Source organism: Hyperolius riggenbachi, chromosome 3 (genome assembly GCF_040937935.1).
Source record: "Hyperolius riggenbachi isolate aHypRig1 chromosome 3, aHypRig1.pri, whole genome shotgun sequence".
In the NCBI taxonomy this organism is placed as follows: domain Eukaryota; kingdom Metazoa; phylum Chordata; class Amphibia; order Anura; family Hyperoliidae; genus Hyperolius; species Hyperolius riggenbachi.
The window spans coordinates 477448688-477468985 of record NC_090648.1 but is presented as its reverse complement, the minus strand read 5'-3'; the positions used below and the strand labels follow the sequence as shown (position 1 = coordinate 477468985).

General features: G+C 43.8%; 1 long non-coding RNA gene across 1 annotated transcript in view; it reads left to right on the top strand.

The window, feature by feature from the left end:
• Window positions 1-20298, top strand: part of LOC137561711 (uncharacterized) — a 97858-nt gene that overhangs the window by 17123 nt on the left and 60437 nt on the right. The window contains exon 2 of the long non-coding RNA XR_011030093.1: window positions 6051-6116. This is a non-coding gene — a long non-coding RNA (uncharacterized lncRNA). The remainder of the gene's footprint in view (window positions 1-6050; window positions 6117-20298) is intronic.

The following is a 20298-nucleotide window of genomic DNA, read 5'->3' as shown; positions in this document are numbered from 1 at the left end:
GTCAGCAGACACATGGCAGCCAACAGCTAGCACCCTGTCCTGGACCACCACCCCCCTATCAAAAAACAGTTGTGGTGGCCATATTGGATTCATTCTATGCTGGCTGCTGACTGTTAGGCCCCATTCACACTGCACGCGTTTCCAACCGCGTTTTGGAAACGCGTGCAGGTGGCCGACACGCACGACATCAGACATTGCATAGAGTGCAATGGCTGATGTTCACACTGCATGCGTTCCGGAACTGTGCGGTCCGGGAACGCATGCTGCACGCATTTTTTGTAAAAACGCGTGGCTGTCCCATTCACTTTTCAGTGATGGGATCAGCCACGCAACGCACACAAACGCGGATGGCGTGCGGTTGCATGCGTTGCGTTCTGCATGCGTGGCCATCCGCGTTTGTAATGTGAACGGGGCCTTAGTGAGAGTAGGGTCAGACTCGCTGCAGATCGGTAGGGAAAGCATTAACTAGGCCTACCTGTGTTCTTGTTCCTCACTTTCTGTGAAAGCACCCTAAATAGCCCTATTGAGGGCTAGCACATCGTTCTCCTGTGGGTTTTTTTTTTTTCTTGTGTGTGTGTGTGTGTGACACTCCACAGCCCACTGACACCCAGAGCTGTGTGCATACTGCTGTTGCCTCATTAACTTACAGGCACAGAACCTGCCCTTTAGGGATTAAAACCCGACTTTGCGTCAACTCCGTACTTTTTGGTGGGACTTTTGAAACGGATCCTCCTCCGACATGCCTCTATCCAGATGTTAGACCCCTTGAAACAACATTTTCATCACTATTGTGGCCAGAAATAGTCTTTGTAGGTTTTCAAATTTCACCTGCCCATTGAAGTCTATGGAGGTTCACCAGATTAGAGAGTTTTCAGGCAAGGGAACGTACAAATGTGGTGGATGCTCTGTATGTGAGTATGTGGATACTGGAAAAACGTTTCAGGCACCGCATAAAAGCAAGCAATGGGAAATCAGCTGTTTTATAAACTGTAACACTGAGTGGACAGTATATATCATACAATGCCCTTGTCCCCTGCTATATGTGGGTATGACGACAAGAAAACTGAGAAAGAGGATTTCAGAACACTTGAGTAACATCAATTGTGATAGGAAACTCAATGGAGATTATAGGAGCTCAGTAGCGGAACATTTCTGTGAAATCCATGATGGAGAGACATCTGAATTTAAAGTGAACCTCTGGACTAAAAATCTACTCAGCAGAACTGAAAAGGCTTGGTGTTTCTTTAACAGTTTCATAGCATTAGAACTTTGTTTTTCTTGCCAAAGCATCATTTTTAGCTGCATTTTTAGCTAAGCTCCACCCATCAAAGAAAAAAAGCCCTGGCTTTTTTTCCTTGATGCTGTGCAGAGCATGATGGGATTTCCTATGTTATTCACGTTGCCTAGCAACTGGGAGAGATGTTTAGGACACAGGACAGTTGGAACTGTGTCTCATGCTCCCTGTCACCTCCTTTGAACCAAAAAGATGGCTGCCCTCATGAAATCAAACATTTGCCTGTTCTTTTAAAACAGCGTGGGTAAGAGATTATATTACCTATCTATTTTAATTTACATAACTAATGTAACTTAATGACAGTATGTTTGTTTAGGCTGGAGTTCCTCTTTAAGTTTAAGGGGATATACAAACTCCAAGGCAATAGGAGGGGTGGAGATAAGGAGAAGCTGCTGCTGCAACATGAGTGTAGATGGATTTATCTCCTGGACTCTCTGACCCCAAATGGCTTGAACCAGGAATTATGTTATGCTCCGTTTCTGTAATTGACCAGATTTGCAAAGTCCAAATAAATCTATGTAAATAGATATCATGGACAACCTTATTATTAACAATATGATTATAATCCGAGGTAGGATGAGCACCAGGACTCTAACCGTCAATCTGAATGGAAGATTATGCAGACTTACATCTAGCTGCTTGCACGGTATCTTGTGACCATGGAGATGAGTCATGTAATCGAAGCTGTAGCTAAGACTACGAGTGACGCTGTAGCCACGCCTCCTAAACGTACCCACGTACGCATAAATCACTCTTCTGTCCCTCACACCATGCTACCTGACGAAGCTCGCAGTGGGCGGGTGCAATGCGTCTGTGGAAGGGGCTACACCCCGCTGTGCGTTCTGAGCGCTGGAATTGGCCGGCCGCACGGCAAAAGTCTCTGATCCACACTGCTCCTGCTCCCCCTTGTCATGCTGTATGCTAGGTCAAGCTGCGAGCTGGATGGAGGTGATTACCTCTCGCTGGAATAATAACAGGCTCCCCGCAGCGCTGTAACCTCACATGGACGAGCTATGAGAGGAGTGGATTCAGTAAACTCAGGAAGTGATCGCTGATGACCAGAGAAGACATCTCTATCTGCTGGGTGGTAAGACACAGAAGGCAGTGAGTCTGTTACGACTGCGGTCCGTTTCAGTTGAGACTTGGAATTTGCTAGTGCCTTGCCGGTTAACGGCCTACCTCAAATCCCTAGGCAGCTATACCTATCTCCACACTCTGAAAATAATGTAATAAGAAAAGTGCTTTATTTTTACAATAATTATGTATGAATGATTTAATCAGTGTTTGCCCATTGTAATATCTTTCCTCTCCCTGATTTACATTCTGACATTTATCACATGGTGACATTTTTACTGTTGGCAGGTGATGTAGCTGCTGCATGCTTTTTTGGCAGTTGGAAACAGCTGTAAACAGCTATTTCCCACAATGCCGCAAGGTTCACAGACAGGAAACTGCCAGGAGTACGTACTCAAGAGTTTCTTGTGGGAGGGGTTTCACCACAATATCAGCCATACAGCGCCACCTGGTGGTCTGTTTGTGAAAAGGAATAGATTTCTCATGTAAAAGGGGGTATCAGCTACTGATTGGGATAAAGTTCAATTCTTGATCGGAGTTTCTCTTTAAGGACATTTGGTACTGGTACCAGAGTGAATGGAGTGAATGTGGGTTGCTGTGTATGGTGATTGTGAGGAGCGCTCCACACTGTTATAAGTGTTTTTAGGGTAGATATTGTGTGATTTGTGTTTTTGACACTGATATGTGACAATAATAAAGGTGCTTAACTTTTGTATTCCCTGAGCGGCAGCATAGTTTTGTTTTTTTCTTCATGCATTATGTGTTGTCTATGAGCAGCTCCTGTGTATATTGATATTCTATACAACATGCAGTTACAGGGTACTAATACTGGTGAGTGAGATAAATAGTCCTTGTGATTTTGCGGTTCACCACATTCACCTGTTCGCGAACATTATTTCGGAAGTTCGCATTTACCGTCCGTAAACAGAGAGTTTACTAAAGCCAGTAGAGTTCTAAAGCCAGTAGAAAAGATCTCTGTTCTTCCAGAGTGCTACGGCAGGAGAGTTCCCCATAATAAACAGCCTAGGCTAATCCTCACTGGGAAGTCAGGCCTACATACCTATATACATCAAAAATTAGCTATAGGAAGTGTTTCTGATGCTGCAACCACGATATTTAGTGGAAAAGTGAGTATCCTGAATCATTCACTGCAATATACTAAATGTTGTTATGTCGCCCCCCCGGAACAAGTATCTACATACCTGAAAACTTCACCTTAGCTCGCAGGAGTGTAGATACTTCTCTCTATATGTTTACAAGAGGCGTGCAACCCCCCCCCCCCAAACACACACACACTTTAAGTCACATGGCAATGCACAGATTGTTCAATGGGAATATGTGTTCCCAAAGCCAATCGAAGTGTCTGAATCAATTATCATTGCTGCAACCAGTAACAGTGGTCATTAATTGGAAACAAGACAAACTATCCCTCCCTGCTTAATCAGAATACTGTGATTCAGCATTATAAGTAGGCAAGAGATTGTGTGGGGACATCTAATGGACACAAAATAATATTACATTAAAAAATATTAAACAATACATTTCCTGTACATATAATATGCTCTTTAACCCATTCTGCCCCCTTGCCACTACCATATAACACACGTGTAAATAAATACTAAAAAAAACAAACAAACAGATTTTTAAACGGAATTGTTACCTTAGGGACTTAGCTTTTAAAATATGTATGCCCTGAGGGCGTATTACTGTTACTTTTGCATGTAATTATTGATAGAGTACAATGAGAAGACCAAAAACACAAAATTTAATACAAAAATACACTTTATTTCCAAATAAAATATTGTCACTATACATTGTGCTAGGGACACAATTTTAATGTTGTAATAACCAGGACAAAGGGGCAGATACAATGTGTGGGTTTTATCTACAGTAGCATGTTTTATTTTAAAACTATAACGGCTGAAAACTGAGAAATGATTACTTTCCATTTTTTTCCTTCTTATTGCCTTTAAAATGCATAGAAAAAAAAAAGAATTCTTACCAAAAGTACCACCCAAAGAAAGCCTAATTTGTGGCGAAACACCCCCCCCCCCCCCCACTAAAAACAACAATATATAGATCATTAGGGTGGGACAAGCAGGGCCGGTGCTTCCATAGAAGCAAAGGGGGCAATTGCCCCAAGGCCTCAGAGCCTGTGGGGTCCCCAAGGTGCCCCTCATCCCCTCCAGCTATGGTGACCCATGACTGCAGGAATGCTGTGTATAGGAAAAAGAGGAGTAGAATAATGGGAACCCCAAAAATGCTTTTTAGTGGACATATGATGGACTCCTAATGATATTCTGTGATGCGGGGGGGGGGGTTGGATCAGGCCTGGCAGCCAGCTCAGGGGCCCTGGGTTAATATGGTTGGAAGGGGGCATTAGAGGGGTCCCCTAAGTTACTTTTGCCCCTGGGCCCCATTGAAACTAGAACTGGTGACAAGTAGTGATAAAGTTATTGGCGAATGATTGAAAGCAGCACTGAAATGTGAAAATTGCTCTTTTTGTTTAAGGGAAAAAAACTCAGTGGTGAAGTAGTGAAGCTGCCCTAGTTCTGATCACCAGTACTTTTATATAAACATGAGTATGCAAATGATGTAAGTAAGGATTCTGGGTGTAAAAATCTTCCCCTTTTTTATCGCTCAGTTTTGTTTTTGTTTTGTTTTTATCATTTTATTGTTGCTTAAATTTCAAATGTAAGATTTGCCAATCCGGCAGCAAGTCAAACAGAGGCCGACATTTATTTTAATGCAGTTGTATTCTCTCAGTGATCAGCAGGAGTACCTAAATTCTATGCACCCTGTGACAAATGATATGCAGTGCTGTGAACTGGTTACGAATCCCAAATTTTTAAATGGGGGACAGGCGCTCGGATGATTTACTAGCAGTGCAACAGGGAAGAAATATAGTCAGTATTTTATAATACACACATTTGTTAAACGTAGAGTCCAATGGAGCTGCCAGAGGCATACTCAGCAAGCCACTTATTCCAGGAATAATGTGGGTCTGAGGGAGAGGTCTATGTTCCTGCCTCTGCTATCTATCTTGGCGTCCGCTCTGGAGGGAGACAGCAGACAGGAGAGTCTAAGCGCATTTCTCAGAGCACTTAATCAATACTTGACGTGACTGGCACCGCCACTTCATATCATATACACTATATATATATACTTAATAGGGAGCTGTTGAATTACACGGAGCGAAGTGTAACCCTTCATGTCACAGATCCTCTTAAAGGGCTGCTCCGCTTTGAAGGACAACTGTAGTGAGAAGAATATGGAGGCTGCCATATTTATTTACGTTTAAACAATACCAGTTGCCTGGCCGCCATGCTGATCTAGTGGGCTGCAGCAGCTTCTGAATAACACCATAAACAAGCATGCAGCTAATCTTATCAGATCTGACATTAAAGTAGTCTGAAACTCTGACATAACGTTCAATAAAAATGTGTTTTTCTACTTTGTATTATTCATACAGTTATCATATTTGCTTTTGTGCACACCTAATATTGTCTGCATGCAAATTACACGTCTCCAAAGTGTAGTTTTTCTTGGCCAGAAAACTGTCATTGCATTTTATTCCAACTGCTTTTTAGTATATATTAAAATCTTTGAATGAGTTCTTCTGAACTGTGTGTGTGCCTGAAGCAGAGACAGCTTCTCAGAAAGTGTTTTTTACTTGTTACAGACAATGTTTCAACATTGGAATGTAAACAAAGATACCGTTATCTCCAGTTTGGATGCAGATTTGAAGGTAAATAGCAGGACAAAGTGCTTTGTTTAACCAATTCAGTGATGTTCTGCTAAAAAAAATTCTGGGATAGTAGCTTTCAAGCTGTGAGGAATAGTTTAGAGCAAAGTAGAAATGCTGGCTTTCAGACCACTTTAATGTCAGAAACACCTGATCTGCCGCATGCTTGTTCAGGGGCTATGGTTAAAAGTATTAAAAGGCAGAGAGGATCAGTAGGACAGCCAGACAGTCTCCACATAACTCTCACTACAGTTGTCCTTTAAGACAAAAATCTTGATGACTTAGGCATTGTTCACAGTAGCTAACACAGATGACCGTACGATCGGAACGCAATGCATGCAATCGCTGCCGTGTGTTGCGCTGCTGATCCCATTCACTACAACAAATGGGACAGTATTGCGTTTTGCTAAAAATGCGCACAGCGGTGCAATATTGCAATGTACTGCCATGCAGAGCATAGAGTGACAATGGCAGACGGTGCAGTCTATGCATTTATGATTAGCGATGGTCGGAAACGCCCATTTCGTGTCCGCAGAAATTCCGATTACCTCCAATTTCCATTTTTCTGATTTTCGAGGGGTATTTACTTAGTCATTTTTTTTGCTTTAGAGAATGCAAAAAAAAAATTGGAAAAATGGAAACCAGTCTTGTCTAAAATGAACGCGGTGATCTAATGTTTGCTGAACAATTCGGCATTCTTTGATTGGTCCAATGCTTCCGAGTTCTGTGATTGGGCTGAAATTGCGATAAATCAGATTTCCACGAAATTCAGATTTCAGTTTTCTGATTTCCAAATTCTCATCTGAAACGTCCTAAATTATGATGTTCTTGCGAGTCGCACACCATATGCATTGCCAAAACGCAGTATAGTGTGAACGAGGCCTTACACCATTATAAAAAAGGAACCTAAGGTGAGAAGTATATGGAAGTTGCTATATTTATAACCTTTTAAGCAATACCAGTTGCCTGGCAGTTCTGCTGATCATTACGGTATCAGTAGAGTCTGAAACGCACACCTGAAACAAGCATGCAGCTAATCTTGTCAGATTTATTTCATGAACGCCTGACCTGCTGCATGCTTGCTCAGGGTGTATGGCTAAAAGTATTATAGGCAGAGGGTCAGCAGGACAGCCAGGCACCTGGTATTGTTTAAAATTAAAAAAAAATATCAGCCTCCATATCCCTCTCACTTTACGTTCCCTTTAAAAGAAGTTACTCCAGGTTCGTTCAAAAAGCTTTTCTTTTGAATTTTCTCATCTTACTTATTATTCTACTTAACTTTAAAGAGGAACTCCAGTGAAAACAATGTATTAAAAAAGTGCTTTATTTTTACAATAATTATGTATAAATGATTTAGTCAGTGTTTGCCCATTGTGAAATATTGTAAATCCCTGATTTATATTCTGACATTTATCACATGGTGACCTTTTTACTGTTGGCAGATGATGTAGCTGCTGCTTGCTGTTTTGACAGTTGGAAACAGCTGTAAACAGCTATTTCCCACAATGCAACAGGGTTCACAGACAGGAAACTGCCAAGAGTACGTACTCAGAATATTTTTGTGGGAGGGGTTTCACCACAATATCAGCCATACAGCGCCCCCTGATGGCCTGTTTGTGAAAAGGAATAGATTTCTCACGAAAAAGGGGGTATCAGCTACTGATTGGGATAAGGTTTAATGCTTGGTCGGAGTTTCTCTTTAAGCAGAGCTATGTCATGAGATAAACCAATAAGGACAACGAGAGAGAGACAAATAGAGAAAATATACATGATATGAACCTATAATGGGCCATATTTACAAATGTTCCATAAAGTTGCAGCGCATGGCAATTTTACTGTTACCCTGACAACAAAATGTATGTTGTGCAATTAGCGCGACCTGTGTTACCTAGGTAACACGAGCGCCTATCAGGAGCAGATAATCATACTCACTTATAAGAGCTCCCTGCATAGCTATGGCGCTGGTTGAACAGGGCAAGTTCTACACTCTTTGCCACCTGAAGCATTTACCTTCATGCTCAGGAAGAAGTTTGGCTATTATCTTCCCCCAACCCCTCTTTGTAAGAAGTGCAGCCAGATTCGGTGTCCCCTTCTTCCTGCCCCTTGGTATAAGCATAGCTCACAACAGTCCCTCTTTTTGAGGGACAGTCCCTCTTTGGGAACCCAATCCCTCTGTCCTTCTATCTTCCTCCATTGTCCCTCTTTTATGACTCATCTGCAGATTTGTGGAAATATATGTATTTTTATACTGAAAAATGTGTTTAACTGCCTCTAAACTTTATCCCCATCCTTTAAATTGATATATCTCTTATTTTCAAATGTTAATATAAAGGATGAACCAGGAGAGAAAGGTTTGTGTGTGTGTTGAATGACAAAACTACATATTTTTCTTATGAAATCTTTATAGGACGTGTGACTGGGGTGGTGCTGGGGGATTGGTTAGGGGTGTGGCAGGGGCGTGGCTTAAGTGTCCCTCTTTCTTATCTCAAAAAGTTGGGAGGTATGCATGAGAAGTGCCTATAGGCTAAGGGGCGCACTTCTTTCCTCCCCTGAGTGCACAACGAAGCACAAATACCTAGTCCCCTAATGGGTCCTCTTCTCTTGGGCACTGCAGCCTATTAGCACACAGAAGCATCCCTTTGTAAGCTCGTGCTGCATGTCACATGACATTGGGAGCCTATGGAGAGTCACTGCTGCACAGTGATAGGCTGCAGTGCAGAAGAGCAGTGCTGGACTAGGTAATTTACGTACGAGAGATATCAGCGCAGAGACTTGGGCGCAGGATACAGCCGGTATATGGCTAATCCTGCTGCTGCTCAAGTCCCGGCCGTGTAATACTTTTCCCCCTCCAGGTCGCCATGGATAGTGGGGGAATGAAATAATTCGGCTGCCAGTAATTGCTGAAAGCCAAATTATTGTGTTTTAAAAGTAAGTTCAGCTCCATCTTCTGGCGGCGCCTAAGTTACTCCCTGTGTTCTGCTGTAGCCGTAATTCCTATTATGGCCTATGGTGGCGCCGGCTGCGCCCAATTCTCCAGTGCTGGAAACACTGTGTTCGGGTAATTGTGCTCTGGTGCATGCTATGCTGTGCAGATTGGGCCGGACACCAGCGCCGCCAACTTTTTTTTGCCACCTAAATCATGTGATTCAGGTGGCTTCATGGTAGGCGCTGTGGTGTAGGTATTGCCCGCTGGGCAAAACAAGTCTATGGAGACCTTCATACCGCCATGGTACAGAGTGATGCGACAGAAGTGATGATTTCGCCACATCCCGACGCTAGAACAAAATACGTTAATGTGCGTATTCGTGTCACTCTGCTTTGGACCGGAAGTCATGTCACTCTATGGCGACGCTGGGATTTTAAAAATGTTAGCATCATGACGTTGCTGCACACATGCATGGAAGCGCATTTTAACAATACGCTTCCGTGCACGGCCACATACCCAAAGCAGGAAGTGACGGCAAATGGCAAGCACGCGTCACTTCCTGCTTGGCTGGTGGCCAGACAGGGAACACCGCGGTGTTCCCTGAAGGCCTGTTTCTGGCGGTTGCGATGCGGTGTGGCGGGCGCGACACACTGCATTGCTGCCGCCAGTTTTCAGTGTGAAAGGGGCCTGAAGATATCAGAGTAGATATATATTGCTTATGAATGTCAAAGGGGAGGGCCAAATACAAGCAAAGCCCTTTATGTTGTTTTACTTATAGGCTAACATGAGAAGATTACAGAACATGCTCTATACATCTGAAAACGTATCAATGGATCAAGCCCCAAATTGATGTTCAGATCCATTAAATGACATATTTATAGAAATGCCAGCAGAGGATCACTTCTAAAGATTGTTAACTAAGCCCGGTACTAAATAAAGCTGGATAATCCGGTACTCCAAAACAAAAGTTAATTAAAGGGTCACTCACATGTTGCCCCTGCGAGGGATTTTGTCATCCCATTTCCTAAAATGCCACTTATGACTGAATATGGATGTGTAGTGAGTGCTGCATTAAATACTCAGATCTAGCGAAACCCTCGCTACTTCCTGTGGAGAGTACGCAACACTCTCACAGGCAGAGTGGGAAACGACTCTGAACAACGACCCAGAATTACCCTGACAGGTTGCTGGTTTTGTTCCATCTTGATAAAGAAAAAAAGGATTCAGGATTTGCATCAGGTTAAACAAGATGAACATGTATCTTTCTCTCAGTCGGAAGGTGGACACTAACGGTCCAATTTCTAGCGCAAAATCATTCAAGCGATCAGAAATTCTGATCGCATTGGTTGTAAATAATCTGGCACAATCAGTTACATACGATTATAAAATGAGTCGTCCGATTGGATTTCTGGCAAACCAAAATTTGATTGGCTCGTTGGTGGTGCAGTGAGCGATTTCACTTCCGATCAGAATTTCTGATCGCTCGAATGATTTTTCGCTAGAAATTGGATTGTTAGTGGCCACCTTTAAGGTGGTCACTAACGGTCCAATTTCTAGCGAAAAATCGTTTGAGCGATCAGAAATTCTGAACAGATTGGTTGAAATAATCGCAGTTGATGGACACAAGCGATTTTGAACAAATAGTCGTCCGATTGGATTTTCATCAAACCAAGATTTGGATTTTTTTTTTTTTGATAGATAGGAAGCAAAGATTGGTTCGTTGATGGTGAAGTGAACGCTTTTTCTTCCGATCAGAATTTCTGATCACTCAAATGATTTTTTGCTAGAAATTGTACCATTAGTGGCCACCTTAAAGGTTGGCACTAACGATCCAATTTCTAGTAAAAAATCGTATCGTCAATCAGATAATTCGGATCAGAAAAAAAATTGTTCACTACACCACCAACGAACCAATCTTTGCTTCCTATCTATCACAGCCAACAAGAAAAGCACAATTTTGGTTTGACCAAAATCCAAATCGGATGATTATTTTTAAATTGTTCGTAATCAATTGTGCCCATCAGTGGAGATTATTTACAACCAATCCGATCAGGAGATCGTTTAAGCGATCAGAAATTCTGATTGGATTGGTTGTAAATAATCTCAGTTGATAGGCACAAGCGATTTTGAACCATTATAAAAATAGTCATCATAGATTGGATTTTCATCAAACCAAGATTTGTATTTTTTGTTGGTTGTGTGTAACGATCGGTGTAACACAGAGAGGGTCTGATTACCGGTGATCTGCAGTATCACCGAGAATACAGATATATACCCGATTATTGATGATCTGCAGTATCACCGATAATTAAATATATCTCTAACCTCTGGACACCGGGGTAATAGGAGTGTTTGGTGCAACAGAAATACTTTGAGGACTGCACCTGAGGAGCAGGTGCCCAGCAGTAAGGAGTACTGCACAGTAACACGTTCCTTCCGCAAGCCTGAGACTCTGCCGGGGGAGGGGTCAGGCTAGGAGTAGGAAGGACAGAGTGTGAGTGACACCAAGGAAGGGTGTCACCCCCAGGTCTGTGAGCTATCTCTTGACTGAGGAGATAGCTCTCGAGGTCGGGCAAGCCGGGTCGGCAACAGACAGACAGATCAGGGACAGAGACAGGAGACAGATGCGGAATCCTAAGACAAGCAGAGTTCGGCAACAGAGTATCAGATATAGCGAAGTACCTAATCAGAGATCAGAAGAGTAGTCAGGAAAGCAGAAGGTCATAACAAATAATCAACAATGCCTAGTCTGGGGTGTGAGCTCCTTGATCATCAACACCCTGGAAACTGGTCTAAATAATAACACAGATAATATACAGTTTTCCCTAGACTGAGGTGTGAGGTCCTTGATCATCAACACCCAGGAACTGGTCTAGATAATATCACAGATACTGACAAGGTCTGAGTGCTACCACGTAGTGATCGCAACGCCAGACACCAGAGAAATGACCAGCACCCAGTATTTATACACCAGCGCTCTCCAGCGCCTCCCCTAAGTGCTGGACCAATGAAACCTGATAGAATTGTCAGCTGATCGGACACCCTTCTGACTGCCATAAAGGCTCTGCCTCTCAGCACGCGCGCGTGTCCTTCTGAACCTGTGTGGACTATCAGTCCCAGCCACACCAGACATGTGTTGTAATGCATCTGTTGGTTTGAACGCGGGGCCAGCCGCACCGCTGTCAGAGCATGCGGCGGTTTCCCCGCGTTCAGCCATACTGCTAGTGGTAAGCCCATGCGTGCAAACCGCCGCGTCGGATGCGGAATCCGCCGCCTTGTTCACTGGGCATGCGGCGGTTTCTCCGCGCTCCATGCTAGTGGATGCAGGCCCATGCGCGCAAGCTGCCATGTTGAACGCGGAATCAGCCGCCTTACTCTGAATACTCGCGGCGGCTTTTCTGCGTTTTCTCACATTGTGATAGATAGGAAGCAAAGATTGGTTGGTTGATGGTGAAGTGAACAATTTTTCATCCGACCGATGATTATTTCTTGCTAGAAATTGTATCGTTAGTGGTCACCTTAAAGAGAACCTGAGGTGGGTTTGTGAAATATTATTAGAACACAGAGGCATATACTGTATACAATGACCAGCCTCTGCGTCCTTCTATAGTGTGTCTAGAGCCCCCCCCCCCCCCCCCCCCTGCTCGAGTGCAGTGAAAAATGGCGTGGGATAAATAACGGCGTACGGAGACGCCGATAAAGTTATTTAAAATGCTATTTAGCGTTTTATTCAAACTGTGCTGCAGCTTACTTCTCCTGCCTGCAGTGAACCCACCATAGAGCCCGCAGTCTTTGCAGGATGATTGGCTCAGGCAAGTGCCTGCAGCCGCGATGATTATAGAGGCAGGACAGTGCGCTGATAGCCCCATAGTTCCGGTGCTGTTACCGCTCCTCTGCCTGACCAGCTTGCACTGTGCTCCATGATTTTTGGTCAGGCAGAGGAGCGGTAACAGCATCGGAAGTATGGGGCTATCAGCGCACACAGTCCTGCCTCTGCAATCATCGTGGCTGCAGGCACTTGCCTGAGCTGATCATCCTGCAAAGTCTGCCGGCTCTATGGCGGGGCTCCACTACAGGCAGGAGAGGTAAGCTGCAGTGCGGTTTGATTAAAACGCTAAATAGCATTTTAAATAACCTGCGCCATTTTTTAACAGTTAAAACGCTAAATAGCGTTTAATAATGTAACTGAATGCGGCGCCATTATTGTACCTGTGGTGCTGTGCGCCATTATTATCTGCTCCGCCCAGCTCTGCTGTCCCCCATTATCCCCCACTGTCTGGACGCATTATTGTCCTAATGGGATTTCACAAACCTACCTCGGGTTCTCTTTAATAATTAACTACCGTATATACTTGCATATAAGCCGACCCGCATATAAGCCGACCCCCCAACTTTTCCCTGAAAAACCAGGGAAAAATGATTGACCCCCATATAAGCCGGGGGTAGGAAATGCTGGATTGGTGCAGCCCCCACAGTGTGTCCCAGTATAGCTAGTATAGTGCCCAGTATGGGTAGGTAGTGCCTCAGTATAGCTAGTATAGTGCCCAGTTTAGCTAGTATAGTGCCCAGTATAGCTAGTGTAGTGCCCAGTATAGCCAGTATAGCGCCCAGTATAGGTAGGTAGTGTCCAGTATAGCTAGTATAGTGCCCAGTATAGCTAGTAAAGTGCCCAGTTTAGCTAGTATAGTGCCCAGTATAGCCAGTATAGTGCCCAGTATAGGTAGGTAGTGTCCAGTATAGCTAGTAAAGTGCCCAGTTTAGCTAGTATAGTGCCCAGTTTAGCTAGTATAGTGCCCAGTTTAGCTAGTATAGTACCCCAGTATGGCTAGTTAAGTGCCCCAGTATGGCTAGTATAGTGCCCCAGTATGGCTAGTACAGTGCCCAGTTTAGCCAGTATAGTGCCCAGTATAGGTAGGTAGTGTCCAGTATAGCTAGTATAGTGCCCAGTATAGCTAGTATAGTGCCCAGTACAGCCAGTATAATGCCCAGTATAGCTAGTAAAATGCCCAGTATAGCTAGTATAATGCCCAGTATAGCTAGTAAAATGCCCAGTATAGCTAGTAAAATGCCCAGTATAGGTAGGTAGTGCCCCAGTATAGCACTCCCCCCTCCCCCTCCCCGCTCCCCCCGCGGCCGCCGCTGCTAATACCTGCTTAGGCAGCGGCCGCTTCCTAATCCACGATCCCCTTCTCATGTTCAGTTGCAGAGTATATCACAGCAGCGTGCCCGGCGCTGCTGCTGTGACGATGCAGGGGGCAGGAAAGAGCGCGCCTCCCTGTAGCGGCGATCTGTATCGCCGTTACCAGGGAAACCGCTCTTTCCTGCCCCCTGCATTGTCACAGCAGCAGCGCCGGTAGCGCTGCTGTGATACACTCTGCAACTGAACATGAGAACAGGAACGCGGATTAGGAAGCGGACGCTGCCTAAGCAGGTAATAGCAGCGGCGGCCACGGGGGGAGTGGGGAGGGGGGCGCGGGGCGCGGACCACCCGACCACTAGACCACCAGGAAAGACTCGTATACAAGCCGACCCCCCAACTTTTGACCCCCTTTTTGGGGGTCAAAAATTCGGCTTCTATGCGAGTATATACGGTATGTTCCATAATTTTTGTAATATTAGCGACTGCATCCCAACAGATGCTATTACTGTTATATTCAACAAAAGAATCAGTGAAAAGGTCGCGCATCTAACCAAGATGCACCTGACTAAGGCCTCCTTTCCACGAACTGTTGAACTGTGTGCTCAGCAAGCAGTTACCAGGCAGCAGTAAGCAGGTATCATGCAGCAACAAACAGTTACCATGCAGCAGCAAGCAGTTGCCAGGCAGAAGTGAGCAGTTGTGAGAGTTTGAGAGGCATTTCACTGCATGGAAAAGAGGCCTAACACTCACTGCATAGGGCTAATGAGCCTCACAAAGGCACAACTGTGCTCATTGCAGTTGAACAGGTGCATTAAGGCGTACGTTAAAAAAGGGCATCGGGAAAAAAGGGCGCGGGGTTTAAACGATAAGCACTAATAGCATTTTATAAAAATATTGTACTGTATTTCGTTTAAAAATAATGGTTTACAAATTTATAAATCATTAAATAATGAGTATGAAATCGGCAATTGTGAAAACGTTAATCTTTCCTGTTTCAAAAGTGAAACTTATAATTACGTTTTGTAAAAAAAAAAAAAATATGTTTAATCGTTGTAATTGTATATTATTGTGAATAACCTTCATTTATTGTTTCTTCTTATAATAAAATCTGAAAATATTGTTTATAACGATGATATAAATATAACTAAGTTTGTAATAAGTGTGGTAAAATTTTACTAACACTATACCTAAACCTATTCTCACACAGAACCCTCCCTGTACCTACCCCTAACCCCTAGACCCCCCTGGTGGTGCCTAAACCTAAGACCCCCCTGGTGGTGCCTAAACCTAAGACCCCCCTGGAGGTGCCTAAACCTAAGATCCCCCTGGTGGTGCCTAAACCTAAGACCCTCCCGGTGGTTCTTAAACCTAAGACCCCCCTGGTGGTGCCTAAACCTAAGACTCCCCTGGTGGTGCCTAAACCTAAGACCCCCCTGGTGGTGCCTAAACCTAAGACCCCCCTGGAGGTGCCTAAACCTAAGACCCCCCTGGTGGTGCCTAAACCTAAGACCCCCCTGGTGGTGCCTAAACCTAATACCCCCCTGGTGGTGCCTAAACCTAAGACCCCTCTGGTGGTTCTTAAACCTAAGACCCCCCCAGGTGGTGCCTAAATCTAAGACTCCCCTGGTGGTGCCTAAACCTAAGACCCCCCTGGTGGTGCCTAAACCTAAGACCCCCCCTGGAGATGCCTAAACCTAAGACCCCCTGGTGGTGCCTAAACCTAAGACCCCCCTGGTGGTGCCTAAACCTAATACCCCCTGGTGGTGCCTAAACCTAAGACCCCCCTGGTGGTGCCTAAACCTAAGACCCCCCTGGTGGTGCCTAAACCTAAGAGCCCCCTGGTGGTGCCTGAACCTAAGACCCCCCTGGTGGTGCCTAAAGCTAAGACTCCCCTGGTGGTGCCTAAACCTAAGACCCCCCTGGTGACGCCTAAACCTAAGACCCCCCTGGTGGTGCCTAAACCTAAGACCCCCCTGGTGGTGTCTAAACCTAAGACTCCCCTGGTGGTGCCTAAACCTAAGACCCCCCTGGTGGTGCCTAAACCTAAGACTCCCTGGTGGTGCCTAAACCTAAGACCCCCCTGGTGGTGCCTAAACCTAAGACCTCCGTGGTGGTGCCTAACCCTAAGACCCCCCTGGTGGTGCCTAACCCTAAGACCCCTCCTGGCGGTGCCTAAACCTAAGACCCCCCTGGTGGTGCCTAAAACTAAAACCCCCCTGGTGGTGCCTAAACCTAAGACCCCCCTGGTGGTGCCTAACCCTAAGACCCCCCTGGTGGTGCCTAACCCTAAGACCTCCCTGGTGGTGCCTAAAGCTAAGACCCCCCCTGGTGGTGCCTAAACCTAAGACCCCCCTTTGTGATTGCTTTATTGTGTGGATAAAAATGTTTTAAAAACAGTAAAGGATAAAATATATTACAATTTACGTTATGTACTGATTGCTTTATTTTGTGAATAATAATGTTTTACAAACAGGAAGGGATAACATTTTAATATGTTAATGACAATGATCGTGGGGAAATATGGAAAACATAAATTAGCAAAAATGTAATGATGAATCGTTATTTTACGCGGGCGTCCTTTTTTCCTGGTGGGCGCCCGTCAAACGATAATTAATATGGCAGTCTATGGCGGCGCCCTTTTTGTCCACTTGCCTCATGCGCCCGAATTTACTGTTTCCTGCATTAAGAACGAATGTATCTCACAATACAAATAATGAAAGCAAACCTATGCATTACACATTATTCAACTTATTAGGGACCTTACCCTTCTCCCGAGAGAAGGCTGCACGAGCCGTCCCTGCTAACATGCTTCGCAGCGTGGAACAGATGTCTCTCTCAATAAGAGAAGGGTAAGGTCCCCTAATAAGTTGAATAATGTGTAATGCATAAGTTTGCTTCCAATATTTGTATTGTGAGATGCATTCGTTCTTAATGCACCTGTTCTACTGCAATGAGCATACTTGTGCCTTTGTGAGGCTTTTTAGCCCTATGCAGTGAGTGTTTATCAGGTGCATCTTGGTTAGATGCACGACCATTTCATTGAATATTTTGTTGCATAAAGATGCTATTACTGTGCTGCTTCAATAAAATGTACTATAGCACTGCCATTTAAAATATCTTGGGTGAGTAACTGCTGCAATGTACGCATGGTTTGAATACAGGGCTGGATTTTTGGAAAGGCCACAAAGCACTGGATCTTGGGAGGCAGCTGGCCAAGGGGCGGCTGTAGATGGAAGAGGGATTGCTGCATGTGGAAGAAATGACAGATGTAACGCGATGAATAAAATGTAGAACAAAGTGCAAGCTATGAAATGAATAACACTTTACAAGACATAAAAGGGTGAGAGAACTGTGCCCTTGTGATCTTACAATCTAATCATATAATGTTGATAGCTACAGCAGCACTTTACAGACTACATAGTCATGTCACTAACTGTCCTCAGAGGAGCTCACAATCTAATCCCTACCATAGTCATAGTGTAATGTACTTACTTACTTAATTACATTATTATTATTATTAATATTAATATTATGTATTTAGATAGCACTGACATCTTCTGCAGCACTTTACAGATACATAGTCATGTCACTGGCTGTCCTCAGAGGAGCTCACAATATAATAACAATAACAATAATATTTCTATAGCGCTTTTCTCCCTGGGGACTCAAAGCGCTGTGACCCTGCATTATGCAGTCTCAAAGGCTAGGGAAAAGAGGTGAGTTTTTAGCCTTTTTTTAAAGCTGTCCAGAGAAGGAGCCTCTCGTACTGATTGTGGAAGTGAGTTCCATAGAGTAGGGGCTGCATAGGAAAAGGCCCGAGCACCAAATGTTAAGTGTATCCTGGGAATAACCAGCTTCATCTTGTTGGCAGAGCGGAGGGTGCGTGGAGGGGCATAAAGTTCCAATAGATCCGCTATGTATTTGGGTCCCATGTGGTGTAGAGCCTTGAATGTCAGCAGGCAGATCTTAAAATTGATTCTCCATTTTACTGGCAACCAGTGAAGAGTTTGCAGTACTGGAGTGATGTGGGAGCTGCGGGGGTCATTGGCTAGGAGTCTGGCTGCAGCATTCTGTACTAATTGTAAGGAGCGCTGAACCTTTTCTGTAGATCCGATGAAAAGGGCGTTGCAGTAGTCTAGGCGGGAGGATACAAATGCATGAACCAGGGAAGGTAGGTCTTCAGCTGGGATAAGGTGTTTGATTTTCGCTATATTTCTTAGATGGAAGAAGGAAGACTTGACGACAGCTGATATCTGCTGTCTGAGTTTTAGATTTCCATCCAGGATCACCCCAAGGTTTCGCACAGTCTTTATACTATACGGTATCTCCCCCAATTGCTAGTTTGAGGTGGTGAGTGTTTTGAACTTTATCTATCATGTGTGGACCACCTACCATCAACACCTCTGTTTTGTCAGAGTTCTGCCTCAGCCAGCTGGTGTTCATCCAATTTTGTAAATCCACTAGACACGCATTTATGGATGCTGATGGGTCTTGCGTGCCAGGCTTGAAGGACAGATACAGTTGTGTGTCAATGGTATCCTAGGTCATAGTTCTGGATTATTTTGCCCAGTGGGAGCATGTAGACTGCAAAGAGTAATGGTGATAGTACAGAATCCTGTGGAGCTCCATAGTCAAGTGGCACTGGATTAGAGTAGTGTGTGCCCAGACATACTTGCTGTGTCCTGCCAGATAGGAAGGTCTGAAACCAGTTGAGAACAGTACCCTTTAGGCCACAGTAATTCTTCAGTCGCTGGATAAGTCATGATCCACAGTATCAAATGCTGCAGACAAGTCAAGAAGAATCAGAATTGAGCAATCACCCTTGCCCCTTGCAGTAAGTAGATCATTCATTACTTGGCTAATCCTACCATGGTCATAGTCTAATGTTCTACCATATTATTATTGTGTATTTATGTAGCATTGGCATCTTCTGCAGCACTTTACAGAGTACATAGTCATGTCACTGACTGCTCTCAGAGGAGCTCACAATCTAATCCCTATTATAGTCATAGTGTAATTTCCTACCATATAATTATTATGTATTTATATAGCAATAATATCTTCAAGCACTGACATCTTCTGCAGCACAACTAGAGTACATAGTCATATCATTGACGGCTCACAATCTAATCCTTCCATAGTCATCATCTAAAATCCCTTTCATAGTCTAAAAGTGGCCATATATCAGGCAACTTTGCGGCCGATGGGTGAAAATCGGTGCCGCCAAGTGCATGTCGGTGAGACCATGCGACCGATTTTGGGACATGCTGCAAGACGTTGGGCTGACTTGCTCAAATGGGTGTGCGGTGGGAATGGCATGTAATTTCACAACAAATGAAAAATGCGCAAAAAAATTTTTTTTCAAAAAGACCTTGTAGTTTTTGAGATAATGGATTTTAAGAATGCAAAGAAAAACGGTTTTTAAACCAAGAAAAATTACAGTTTAAATTTTTTTTGCATTTTTAAAATCCATTTTCTCAAAAACTACAACATCTTTTTGAACAATTCTTTTTGTGACTTGTACACACTATTCTTCTTAACATATGTAGCAATTTTGGTAACAATGGCATGTATGGGGGCTTTACTATTCTCTGCCAAAATCAGCACAAAATTACGCGTAAACTACGCATAAATTCATGCGTAATTAAGAATGGGAACTATTCACTACAAAATAGCTTACATTGTTTCCCAGAAATTACGCATTACGATTATGATGCGTAATTGCATATTACGATACGTAATTACACATGGGCGTAATTTCTGCTCATCACTTCTCAATCAATATTGTAGTATGTATATCCCATATGGAAACAAAATGTCTAGGAATAAAAAAAGGCCTCTATGGATATTTCTATGGATGAATAGAAAGGTTAAAGATAAAATGAAGAGGAAAAGGAATGCCTATAAGGTCCTAAAACAGGAGGGGACCGAGGCTGCACTAAGCAATTATAAGGAGTGCAATAAAATAAAAATAAAATAAAATTGTAAAAAATAAATTAGGCTGGCAAAGATCGAAGCTGAAAATCAAATCGCTAGGGATATCAAAGCTAACCCAAAAAAGTTTTACAAGTACATCAACTCTAAAAAAAAGAAAGGTTGACTGTATAGGACTCCTAAAG